Source organism: Dasypus novemcinctus, unplaced genomic scaffold (assembly GCF_030445035.2).
Source record: "Dasypus novemcinctus isolate mDasNov1 unplaced genomic scaffold, mDasNov1.1.hap2 H_3, whole genome shotgun sequence".
NCBI lineage: Eukaryota > Metazoa > Chordata > Mammalia > Cingulata > Dasypodidae > Dasypus > Dasypus novemcinctus.
This window is the reverse complement of record NW_026688140.1, coordinates 387,412-401,136: the sequence shown is the minus strand read 5'-3', so window position 1 is coordinate 401,136 and position 13,725 is coordinate 387,412. Positions and strand designations below refer to the sequence as shown.

At 38.7% G+C, this 13,725-nt stretch overlaps 1 non-coding gene across 1 annotated transcript; it reads left to right on the top strand.

The window, feature by feature from the left end:
- Window positions 1-5,011: 5,011 nt before the first annotated feature.
- Window positions 5,012-5,148, top strand: LOC111761462 (U4 spliceosomal RNA). Its single transcript, XR_002794824.1, has one exon. It is a non-coding gene; the product is annotated as a U4 spliceosomal RNA (small nuclear RNA).
- Window positions 5,149-13,725: the final 8,577 nt, after the last annotated feature.

The following is a 13,725-nucleotide window of genomic DNA, read 5'->3' as shown; positions in this document are numbered from 1 at the left end:
ATGGATCTTCCAAAACTGAAGTTTAATTTGTGTAATAACTGGGGTTCAAATGAGAAAAGAACTATGTTGCTGTGGTCCTACCTTCTTTTTAAAAAATACAACAGAACTTTTTTAAAGGTAAAAAAAAAGTTAATCTCTAGTATTTCGTTACGTGGAAGTCTAGCTGTGGCCTCTTTACTGATGCCCTGCTGACGTCTGTAAAAGAGGGACACTTCTTAGGTCATCTTCACTCCCATTTCCATCTTCCTGGCATTCGGAGCCAAGAGCACAAAAATTTACAACCTTTCCTGTCTGATGCTCAGTACAATGCACTAGAGGCCTGGAAAAATCATCATTCTTTTTGGTTATATTGCTTTTTATAATTGACTGTTTATAACCATTTTGATAACCTTTGGTGTTGAAATAACATTGACTGTTAGCTATGAAATTTTAATATTGAATTTTGTAATGTAACAAAAATCCCATAGGTAATAAGGCATAGAAGATGTCAACACAAGATAATCTGCCCTTTTTTCTTTGTAATTTGTATTTAAAGTCTTTTAAAATTGATTACACTTTAAACTTGTGACCAGATATAAATGCTACTTCTTACACTGAAAGTTTTATCATATATTCATATCTATAATACCTGATTGAAGCATAATCTGAAAACTATTTTTCCCAAAATATTGAGAGATTGTGTCAGTTTTTCTTTACCCTTCTTTCTCTTTTTCTAAAAGGTTATCATCGACACGCCTTTGATTTTCTGTAACTGAACAACTTTTCAATTTATTAGGAATATGAATTTAAACTAAAGAGAATCAATTCTTTTTCTAAAATTTGAACTGTTTTGAGCACAATGTCCCTATGTGTTATCTTCTTTTCTAATTGTTTTTGGAACATGAAGGATTATCCCTCTAAGGGAAGACAGAATTCTATGATCTGTATCAAGTCTCATTTTTGTTACAGTTCCTTGATCATGGGGTCAATTTTTCATATATTACCCAAAATTCAGTGTGTTACAAACTGGGACATATTTTGGTAGATTATTCACTAACATCACAATGGCAGAGAATATTACCTGTATGGGGACAGTGGAAAGAGTATTTATTTGATATATTTGATAATTGCTTGGAACTATCATTTGGATTCAATAAACCAATTATATAAAAACAACAATGGTATGCTCTCTAAATCACAGCTACCAGGTACCAAGGAATAGTTAGATCATGTAGTTTGTTGACATCAGGACCAGTTGGAAATATACAAATTTAGCATTGTTATTACATATTAAATTTCCTCTTATCTGTGTTATTTATTTGAAAGAATGGATGTAGATATTCTCTGGATTGTCTCCTCTCAAAATGTTTCTTCTCCAAGTACTATTATCTATACTGATGTTTATTAATGAGGAAATGAGGAAGGATTTTAAGGGTCTTAATCACTACAATAATATACAATGGCCACACCTTGGTGAACAATGTGTGGTGTTTATTCCCAAAGGCCTGATAAGGCTCGGAAGGATTCAACAAAGATAAAACAGTTTTTATCTAATATGTGTAGAGGTCATGTATTCATGGAAGTTTTTACAGACATTTTATTCTCCAGACGATTAATTGCTTTGGTAACTAGAACTTTGCAGTTTAAAGAGAGTAAAGCAGCACAGCCTACTGCTAAAACAGCAAACAAGAAGCATCAAATTGCTTTGATCTAGAGAGAAGGGAAAAGAATAGCAGCTGTGTACGGCAGGGGAAGCATAGAGAGATTGTTTATTATTACTGGAGTAATGAAAGTGCTCTAAAAATGATTGAAGTGATGAATGCACAAATATGTGATTACACTGAATACCATTGACTATACACTTTGGATGGATTTATGCTTTATTAATATGCATCAATAAAATTGATTTAAGAAAAAAAATGCTTTGGTATATCATCCACCATCAGTCTTCTCTATTGATTTTTGGGCTTTATTTTCTTATTTGAAAATAAATGCATTTTTGGAATAAAATAAGAAAAATATTTTAAAGGTGTTACATAAAACTTAAATGATGGAATTATGCTGTGTTTTTGCCCTAAAATATTAAAAAATGTGCCTATGAATGCATTCTCAACTGGCATGCGCATTACTTTATCCTTTTGTATATACTGAGATTATTATTACATGTTGACTCTTATGAAAATTTATCATCTGGTAAAGTTTTTCTTTTAAATTATCAAACACAAAGTGAAAGTAAAAGACACAAATATCTACTGATTGTTAGAAGTAAAACTACCTATCAGTGAGAACTGCTAAGTATTGCCAGAGAATAGGCATTTAACAATTTACTGAAATCTGGATGAAGTGCCTTGTTGCTGTTTCAGGAAGGTTAGTCACTAAGTGCTCTTTAAATATATAGATGCTCGTTGCACTCTTCTATGAAATACAAGTAAGAAGAGAATAATTTCCCAAATTTTGTTTTAACACTTAATTAACACTCTTCATTTGAGAAGATTGAACTTTCTGATTCTTAAGAGCTTCGAAACCTTAACATGAAAATAGAGTGGCTAATATGACTTTGAAGGTTTATCTCTGTAAAATGGTATCATCAATGAGCAATATCATTTTGGTTATGGCCCATACCCAAATAGGACATCATTCCAATTCTTTATCCTTTAAAGAGAGTCATCCTTTTAAGCACAAAGCTAACGTATTTTGATAGTAGTCAACAACGTGTTCTGATATACAATCTATTCTTTGCCATGTGTCTATTACTATGGAGAGTCTCAGAGTCTAAGTGAAAACATTTTCATTGACTATGACCCTTCATTGTAACAAAGACATGGGATGGAATGAATCCCATAATATCTACATTATTTTTACCTTCCTCTTCGGTTTAAGAGAAGAGGACACAAAGGCACAGATATGAAAGCTGATTTCTCTGAAGGGACAATACCAATAAGTTGTCAAGCTTGGACTAAACTGGCACTTCTCTCTCTGATTTCCGTTATGAGGTGAAGACCTCTTTATTACCTTCCCCAATATTATGTAGCAGAGTAGAGAGATGTATTAGGTTACTTGATACTCTGTTTACCAAGAATGACCAACAGTTCTGGATTTTTGCTCATATCTTTTCCAAAAGAATATTTAATTGAAAATCTATTTTGATTGTTTTTTTTCTTTAATAAAATATTACTTTCGTGGTATATGACTTAAAGGCAAACAAATGTTCTTTTTACCTAGGTTATTCTGGAATCCACAATAAGAGTGACCCAATTAAGTTATTAAAATAATCTTCAAGTTGGAGAATGAAATGGACTCATTTAAAATGAAACTGATTAGTTGGTTGCTTAACTGATTGTCTTCTAACTTAAATGCTAAGTTATTTATAGACTCCCTGAGTACCTTCCATGGGTTCTGGCTGATTTTTCACTTTTTCAAAGTCTGAGCCATAACAACACGGAAGAAATAAAGACCAAAAAAAAGTTGATACAAATGAAATATTTTATACATAAGGTGGTTACAGAACCATACTTTTGTTTGTACATGCCAATAGCTACATAGAAGCCCATGGAAACATTTGTAAGTTCTGGGGTGTTAACAGGTCAAATATCATTGTTTGCCTAAGATGAATAAAATAGTATTAGTTGTAAACCTTTGGGTTTATATATAACCAATTTTAAGGACCATGAAAATGTTTATAAACTGTTGTAGTAAATAAGTTTAAAGAAAGAACCAAGTTTATATGAAAAAAATTCTTATTCTAAAAAATTATAATTTTTTATTATAAATATCATTCATCCAACTATATTCTTTCTCCTTACAAACCTTCTAATAGATGTAGCTGATGCTAAACTTACTGCTGAACAGGCATTTATGTCATACGTTGGTGTAACTTGATTGCATAGATGAATAATGTTTAAGAAGTAAAGGTAAAATTGCCATTACTGGAACTAGTAGCAGTACTTATTATGCATTAAACACAATGCTAGAAAAATATGCTGAAGCACTACTTCCTTCAGTATTTCCTTTTACAAATTATTGATAACACAATTTATTGCCCATAGATTGATCATCACCTAAAATTTGCATTTTATTGTCATTATTTATATTAAAAGGTGAAACACTGGCTTCAGCATGTACCTTTTGCTCTATGAATGAAAATGTCCACAATCACAAGAGTGAACTTGCACTTAGATTTGGGAAAATGTTGATCTTACCTAGCTAGTGGTACTGCCTAAACACTTAAGAGAACTTGTAAAAATGAACCTATAGACTCTACATGAGCACTCTGTATGACTGATTTCTATTGTAGTTCTTAAATCATGAAGGAAAATCTACTATTCTCATTTCTTATGACACACACAAAGGTTTTCATTGCTTTATCGTACATGTTATACAGAACCATACAGGTTAGAGTGCAAGTCCTGATGTTTCTAACGGCTCTAATTCTATCAAGGGACTTGCTCCTATATTCTGCAGTGAGGAAAAATTAAGAGCTAAATTTTCTTCTTGCTCCAGATATTTAAGAAATGATTCACATATTCTAAAAGGTTTTTTTCTTTCACTTTTGGTCAAGTAGAGTAAGAGGGAGATGTACCCTCGTGCATTCGACAACCGAAAAGCAGACAAAATGTATAAAACAGCACTTTCTAAAACATTGCACATAAGGCACAGAAAGACAGTGATGTCTGTGAAATGGAAAACGAGTGGGTGCCCAAGACTGTCCAGCTTATTGCCTTGAGGGTTTCCAGGCGGGCTGCCAGGAGAAAGGAGAGGGGAGACTGGTGCGTCCTGGGAGACCCCTGAGTTTCTGAGTCCCGCTGTGCAAGGTGGCTGAAGAGCAGGGGACGGAATCCTGAAGAGGAGGGGGCAGCCACGAGAAACAGGAGCTCTGCAAAGGGCTGCCTTCCAGTATGCAGCAGAGGATGAGTGAGCACGTGTGTCAGGAAACTATTGGAGCAAATGGAAAGAAATACTCAACGATATTTCAGAATAAATAAATAAATTTTTAAAAGATTTCAGAAACATTTTTTACTGTTAAAAATTTTTCAGCTTTGCACAGTGGCAGTACTGTCGCCATACACTTATCTGAGGTGTGATTATTGCTAATTGAAAACTTTTCCAAATATCCCATCATGATGACTTGAAATACAGTCAGCATTGGCAAATTTTGACATCTCCATGGAGACTAGCTAAAAAAATTTTTTTTAATTATCAACTGCCTAAGTAGTCTTTCTAGACATTTCTTCCTAATAACTCCCTCAAGAAATATTAATACCACAAATGTATTTTATATCTATTATATTCCACATGTATCTCTTTTCTTTATATTCAAATAAAGTTTTTCTTTACCCAAGACCTAGTTTTTGTCCCCTTGAGGGCAACAGAACCCCACTGAGCATGCGTAGATTAGAGGGTTCACACAGCAGGAACAATGCTGGTTCCTCCCATTAAACTGGAAATCCTCACAGTTACCAGGGCTTTGGGGAGAGTACACGGAAGGTTTGTACATCAGTAGTGGCAAGTTAGTCCTAGACTCTAAATTGCTATGGCCCCACTAAAAAACTTAAAATCAGAACCCAAAAGAAAATCAAACTGTTTCCAAATAATTAACTGCATCTCTGAACAAAACGCAAGAATGTTTATTCAAATTTTAAAAATCCAATATCCGACAAGTTGAAATTCACAATACCTGTTGTTCAATAAAAAAATAACTAGGCATGCAAAAAAGCAGAAAAATATGACCTATAATGAAGAGAAAAATCCATTACTCAAAAGCAACCAAGAATTGATGTAGATGTTGCATTAGTAGATTAGTAGATAAGAATATTAAAATGGTTATAGCTATCTTCGTATATTCAAACAGTTAAGTAGTAATATTGATGGTATAAAATTGACCCAAATCAACCTTCTACAGATAAAATCTTCAATGATATAAAAAATACAGTGGATGAGATTAAAGCTGATAAAACTTTGCAGAAGAAAGAGGAATAAACTTGAAGAAACAAAAACTATCCAAAATGAAACACACAGAGAAAAGAAAAACACAAACACACAAAATGAACAGAGCATTAGCGAGCTGTGGGACAACGTCAAGCTACTGAATAAGTGTGTAATTGAAGTCCTAAAAGGAGGGACAGAATAGGTAGGACAAAAATATACGATGAAATAATGACTGAAAATTGTCCACATTTGTTGAAAACTTTAAACCCACAAATTTGGCAAGCTCAACAACCCCAAGCAAAAGTAACATTAAGAAAACTACATATGGCATGTCATGATCAAATTGCTAAAACCCACAGTAACAAAGGGAAAAATCTTAAGTCAGAGAGAAAACACAAATTTTGTACACAAGAAGAAAAATAAGGATTACTATAGATTTCTTTTTGAAAACAATGCATGTAAAAAGGCAACAGAGCAATATTGTTCAAGTAAGAGTGCCCACGTGGTGAGCCAAGTGCCCACATGAGTGCTGCGTGGCGAGCCAGTGCCCATGTGGTGAGCTGAGTGCCTGCATGGTGAGCTGAGTGCCTGCTCGAGTGCCTGCATGGTGAGCCAGTGCCCGCGTGGAGAGCCAGTGCCCACATGGTGAGCTGAGTGCCCACACGGAGAGCCAGTGCCCACGTGGTGAGCTGAGTGCCCACATGAGTGCCGTGTGGCGAGCCAGTGCCCACGTGGTGAGCCGAGTGCCTGCATGGTGAACTGAATGCCTGCTCGAGTGCCTGCATGGTGAGCGAGTGCCCACATGGTGAGCTGAGTGCCCACGTGGTGAGCTGAGTGCCCACATGAGTGTCGCGTGGCGAGCCAGTGCCCACGTGGTGAGCCGAGTGCCTGCATGGTGAACTGAATGCCTGCTCGAGTGCCTGCATGGTGAGCGAGTGCCCACATGGTGAGCTGAGTGCCCACATGGAGAGCCAGTGCCCGCGTGGAGAGCCAGTGCCCACATGGTGAGCCAGTGCCCACATGGTGAGCCAGTGCCCGCGTGGAGAGCCAGTGCCCTCGTGGTGAGCCAGTGCCCACGTGGTGAGCCAGTGCCCACGTGGAGAGCCAGTGCCCACATGGTGAGCCAGTGCCCACATGGAGAGCCAGTGCCCACATGGTGAGCTGAGTGCCCACATGGAGAGCCAGTGCCCACATGGTGAGCTGAGTGCCCGCGTGGAGAGCCAGTGCCCACCTGGTGAGCCAGTGCCCACGTGGAGAGCCAGTGCCCACATGGTGAGCTGAGTGCCCACATGGTGAGCTTGTGCCCGTGTGGAGAGCCAGTGCCCACGTGGAGAGCCGAGTGCCCACGTGGTGAGCCAGTGCCCACGTGGAGAGCCAGTGCCCACGTGGTGAGCCAGTGCCCACATGGTGAGCTGAGTGCCCACGTGGAGAGCCAGTGCCCACATGGAGAGCCAGTGCCCACGTGGAGAGCCAGTGCCCACGTGGTGAGCCAGTGCCCGTGTGGAGAGCCAGTGCCCACATGGTGAGCTGAGTGCCCACATGGACAGCCAGTGCCCATGTGGTGAGCTGAGTGCCCACATGGTGAGCCAGTGCTCACATGGAGAGCCAGTGCCCACATGGAGAGCCAGTGCTCACATGGAGAGCCAGTGCCCACATGGAGAGCCAGTGCCCACGTGGAGAGCCTGTGCCCACATGGTGAGCCAGTGCCCATGTGGAGAGCCAGTGCCCACATGGTGAGCTGAGTGCCCACATGGTGAGCCGAGTGCCCACGTGGAGAGCCAGTGCCCACGTGGTGAGCCAGTGCCCACATGGAGAGCCAGTGCCCACATGGTGAGCCGAGTGCCCACATGGAGAGCCAGTGCCCACATGGTGAGCTGAGTGCCCACGTGGCAAGCCGAGTGCCCACACAGTGAGCCAGTGCCCATGCAAGTAAGTCATGCAGCAAGATGATGACACAACAACAGAGAGAATAAGGGGCAAGTCCAGGTGAAGTGCAGCAGAGACCAGGAACTGAGGTGGCGCAATTGACAGGGAACATCTCTCCACGTCAGAGGACCCCAGGACCGAATCCCTGTGAATTCTAGAGGAGAAAGACGAGAAGAGAGGACAAAAAGAGAAACAGATAAAGAAGATCACACAGCAAAGAGACACAGCAAAACAGCAGGTCAGGGGAGGGGGCAGGGAAGAAAAACACTAAAAAAAAAGAAAGAATGGGTAGGGGAGCGGAAGTGACTCGAACAGTTGAGCGCCTGCCTTCCACATAGGAGATCCAGGGTTTGGTTCCCACTTCCTCCTAAAGAAGAGAAACAATGAGCAGACAAAGAGCAGACAACAAGAAGGGGGGAAAAAGAGAAATAATGGTAAAAGTTGACAAAAGAAGATATACCTCTTGGCAAAACGTACATGAAAAGATGCTCAACATGATTAGCTATCAAGGACATACAAACTGAAACAACATAATGACTTACATGAAAAATATTACAATACCAAGTTTTGGTGAGTATATGAAGCAGCTGTAACTCTCATATATTGTTGCTGAAATGTAAGATGGTACAACCACTTTGGAAAAAAGTTTGACACTGTTTCACGTGGTTAGATGTACACCAACCTATGACCCAGCAATTCTAATGCTGGGTTTTTATGAGGAGAAATGAACATATGCGTCCACCACGGGACTTGTATGAGAATGTTTGCAGTATCTTTATTCGTAGTATTAAAAACTGTAAGCTACCTAAATGACCATCAGCAACCAAAACAAATTGCATTATATTCATGAAATGGAATGCTCCTCAGTAAAGCAACTAGCAAGCTACTGGCACCTGCAAGAAACATGACTGACTTGAAAAAGTTCATGTGAATGAATACATTCAGACACTGAAGAATGAATACTAACTTCTGAAAAAAGCGAAACTGAGATACCACGATAGAAGTCCCATCAGTTACCTGGGGATGTGGAGTGAGATGCTAGCGAACTGCAAAGAGATGGCACGTTTGGAAGTGGTGGAAACGTTCTTGAATCTCGATTGGGTGTACTTGCATTGATGTAGACATTTCTCAAAACTAATTGAATGTGCATTTGAAGTCTGTACATTTTATTGTATATAAATTATACCTCAATAAGGACTATATATGTTTGTGCACATTATGATGTATCATATATTTCATATATCATATCCATATCATTAAAAAAATGGAAAGTGCTGTATTTGGGAGAAATTGCAGGAGATTATCACTTTTTATTCTTTTCTGCATAAATCTCTATTACTTTCACAGTTATTAATAAAAGTTCAAAAACTCGTGAAATCTCCACTGTCCCGTGGACAAATGCCCGTCTGTCCTGTGCCGTGTAATCGCGTCGTGCTGAGCCGTCCACACCCTCCTCTTCCTGCCATGTAGCTCACCTCCCATTCCTGCAGCCTTCCCCAGTAGACACGAGGTCTCCAGTGACATTTCTATCCTTTTGGAGACGCCTGTGCAAACCCTGTAGACAGGGGGCATATTCCTAGACCTCACTCAGGTTGCCCTGGAATTATACATATTGATCAAAGCATTGTTAGGTCTTTGCTCTATTTACATCAACATGTCTTTGTGAAATTAGATTTCAAGTCCATTTCACTTCCAGCTTCCAGGAGGCACCTGGTAACCTCTTATCGTTTGTAAATTTGCTGAGGTCATTTAGACAAATCCATTGTAAAAATCATCCATCAATTCTCAAGCTGATTTCAAAAAGCCTGTTACACTATATCAGATTATTCAGCATTTCTTCGTTTTTTGTGTAATATCTGACCCTCACTAAATCAAATTAATCACAACCCAAAGCCCAATGATGTACATGTCGACTTTCTGGTATAAATATAAGAAAACAATGAAATATACCTTTGGCATTAATTTCTACAACTTCATTGTTACTGTTCCATGTGTTTCCAAAGATATTTGGAAAAACGTATCAAATATATCAAATATATCAATTTAATTTTCACAAAAAGTTCTCCTTACTGTCCTTCCCGGGTCTCCAGCTGGATCGCAATGCACAAGTAAACTGCGGGAAAAGTCCTGCTTCTTAAACAGCTTAAGCTATTATTTCTACACTATGGCAGTGCATGTGTTGACATACTCTCTGGGAGTTGCTCCTTCAGTGATCTGTTGGGTTGACAACAAAAAACACTTTTTCTTTGATAACAGAAGCAAGTAAAACATGTCTTTATTCCCAAGTATTTGTGGGGTGATATACCCTGAAAATAAATTCAACTTAACATTGACTTTTTAAAAAATCGGGCTAATGTATTTAAATGTTTAAAAATGACCAAATGCAGGTCATTACACATATTTACTTAAATTTATTTAGCACCCATATCCTAGAGACAGTTCTTTATGCTGATACATAAGTTTATCTAATAATTGGAGGGGAACAGTTTGGAAACTTAATATTAAAAGCAAATATTTGAACATTTCTATCAAGACTTAGTCAATAAAAAGACCAGGACTTTGAATTTTTTATAGTGGATAAATAAACTATAATGTTTAATTCTAGATAAGCATCCTTAGTACCTGGAGATAAAATTTTATTTTGCAGAGCCCCTCCTCTCAACTCTGAGATAAGAAGTATTTTTTAAACTGCCATTACCAGTTTGTGTCCAGTGGGTAACCCTGGGGAGTGCTCTGTAGTTTTACTCCGGGGTGATGTCTAGAGGAATTGCATCAGGATAGATATTTGCTATAGAAGGCTGCCTCTGCAGGGTGGATTTTCTGGGTTGATAGGCGAAGCTGCAAGAGCGTATCACTGGAACTCTAAGTGCAGTGATTTGAAATAAAGCAAATTGCCTCATTTATAAGTATAATGAAAACACATATATCACTTAAATTGAAACCTTGGTTAACTATCTGATGCCTAGTTTTCACTGTTTGGAAATTGGTATGCACAATTTCTTTTTGCTCTAGCCCTGTTTTAGGGTACCTATGTAAGGAGGTTGATTTTCTCTTCAGTAATTTCTGACAACCAATATACGGCTACATTCTTGGCTCTCAGGAGAATTTCTATATTCCCTAACTCAGAGGTTACACAGCACTAGCTATTCCAGCCAGTGAAACCACAGAACCGTCTGACGGGTGCAGCCCGCTTCCAGTCCAGCCTTTGTTGATTCTGTTACCATAAGCACAGCATTTCCAGTAGACAAGTCCCCCGATCCCGCCCTACAAGGGACAAACAGGTCTTTTAGTGAGAATGTGATTTATTGGGAGTGCGCAAGCAAGGAACTGGGGGAATCTTCCCAAAAGCAGTTCAAAGTGAAAATGGGAGCTAGGGTTTGTATAGGCAAAAAGAAAAGAGATAGTTGAGAAGAAAAGCAAGTTAAAAGAAAAAGAAAGAAAGAAAAACAGTGGATGCCTGAGGTCCTGTGAGGAGGATATGTGCAATTTCTCAGTCACGTGTTCTCTCAAGCACAGCTGACCTGTCCTTGACTGCAGTGGCTAATAAACCACAGTTCAGCAGGTGCAAGGCTCCTTTCTCAGATAACTGCCATGGATATGAAACTTCTTGTCTCTGGGAAAAGTCAGATTTATCCCACTCCGTCTGGTTTAGCTTTGAGACATTATCTTATTCCTGTAAGCAAAACTGAGAAGGTCTGGCTAATATCCTTCAGGGAACTAAGTGTAGAGAGTAAACTTCTAAAATTAGATGGATACAAAACCAGCTCAGTTAGTTTCAGAATTTTCAAAGGTACTTAAATGAAGAAACTTCAGCAAGCACATTTTCCAGCTATCGCTTCTCGTGAACATTTTCCCAAGGCTTCTTGAGTCTCAGCTCTTCACCACAGGTGCTTGGCTCTGCTGACTTTGCTGTTAAAACGTGTCTTCTCTCCTCCAGTCCATCCAGCACGCTCGTGCTAGGTAATGCCGCCTCTTTCTTTGGGTCTTGGCTTAAGAGGCATTGCCCGGGGTCTCCTTCCAAATCTGTTCCTACCTAACAGCGTCTCCCGGGTCTGTGTTCTTTTCCGTCAGAATGGGTGTCTCCATTCACTAGAGTGACGAAGTGACCCAAGTCGGTCCCTCCAAGCACCTGGAAGAAAGCCGAGCTCAGGTCCACTCAGGCACCCACCCCAAGCCGAGATGCACGTGGGGGACTCAGCAGGCAGGGCCAGAACTTAGGAAGAGTTCCAGCAGAGAGCGGGCAGGCCGGAGAGAGGTGGGAGGGAAGTGGGGAGGTGAGGAAGGACGTGTGAGCGACTTGACCAAAATTCCACAAACTCGACATCTGGAAAGAAACATTTAATTTTGGCATATATGTTAGATTTCTTTTCTTTTCAATTTTAAGTAACATATGGGAGAGAATATGGAGAGTTTAAGGAAAAAATTTTTCTTGTCAATTTTTAGGGCCACTTAATAATTTAATGAAGCCCTAAATGGAGACTTGATTTTAAAATGTTTAAATGACATGGTCGAGTGTGTTATTTCGTTGGGAAGGGCCACTCAGAAAGGTCCATTTTAAGCAACTGTTCTCAGTTTTCACAGATAGAGGATAAGTTAGGGATATATGTATCTTTTTAAGGAGGGATTTGGGCTAGACATTAAGAAGAATTAATTGGCCAGGAGGTTGTTAATAACTGTCACACTGACTCAATTTTGGGAAACATAAAAGAAATAGCATGAATTAGGAAGAGTCTAACTAAGAAAGAGATAACCAGATCAGATGCCCTTCAAGGATTCTTTGAGATTTCTTTAGCACATGATTCTGAGATTTGGTATAATTATGTCATTCCTAATAACTAGGGGTAGTTAAAAATATGTAAGGATTTTTTGTTTGTGCTTGGTAATTTTAAGGATTACTGTTTATAATCTTTAGTGGGATCACTACTAGAATGGCTTTTATCCAGCAAATAAGCAAAAAAGAAAATCATTCTGTCAAAAAATATATACTAAGAATATAAAAATATACATAACATTTTATTAGGTAGCATATTATATATTGCTTAAAAGTGCATTTCTGCCTTCTGCCTGCTACAATTAATGGCCTCTGTATGTGATCACTGTCACTGTTGAAGGTTTTAGGATTAATCATATTTCTCATAATTAGCTGCAGATATGTGAGTAGTCAGTGCTCTAAATTATTGGAAATCATTATGTGTTTTCATAAGGAAACCTTGAAAGCTAGTCATTCAACATGCCTTTGAAATAAAATCATAATAATATTAAAAAAAGAAATAAAGACTGTATACCTTTGACAATAGGAGCATTAGAAAATCACTTCAAGTCTTTGCCATTCCATAGTAGAGCAATTGTTTCTCATCCAGTAACTATTATTTTCAATTTTAAAAACAGAAGTTTCACTATTTTTTCCTTATGTTTCAGGCAGCATATTGCTTTTAACCAAAAGGAAACATGGGGAAAGGAAAACCTTGGTGAAAATGTGCACTTTCACATTTTATGTTGGGCACCTTACATCATATTGTAAAAATACATTAATCAAAAGAGTGCCATAGTCTGCTCTGCAGCATATGCAATTAATACGCTGCTCAAGTTGTTAACACTGATGAAGTCTTAAAGGAGACTCTTTTGTCTTAATTTTGTATGTTTGCAGATGCCTTGCTTCACATGGTACTGAATGCTCAATGCCATTCACAAAATTTCAAAACATAACCAGCACCCAGTTTGTGGGTGAAATTCCTATAAATGAATGTACATAAAGTGCTTGAGGAAATGTAACTGCTTACTGGAGCTCTTTATTGGTCATAAATAGTTATTTTAAAGGAAAATCTGAGATTGATAATTCTTCATCTCAACTAAGAATGGAAGATGTTTTATATCTCTGTCCCATACCATGAAAGT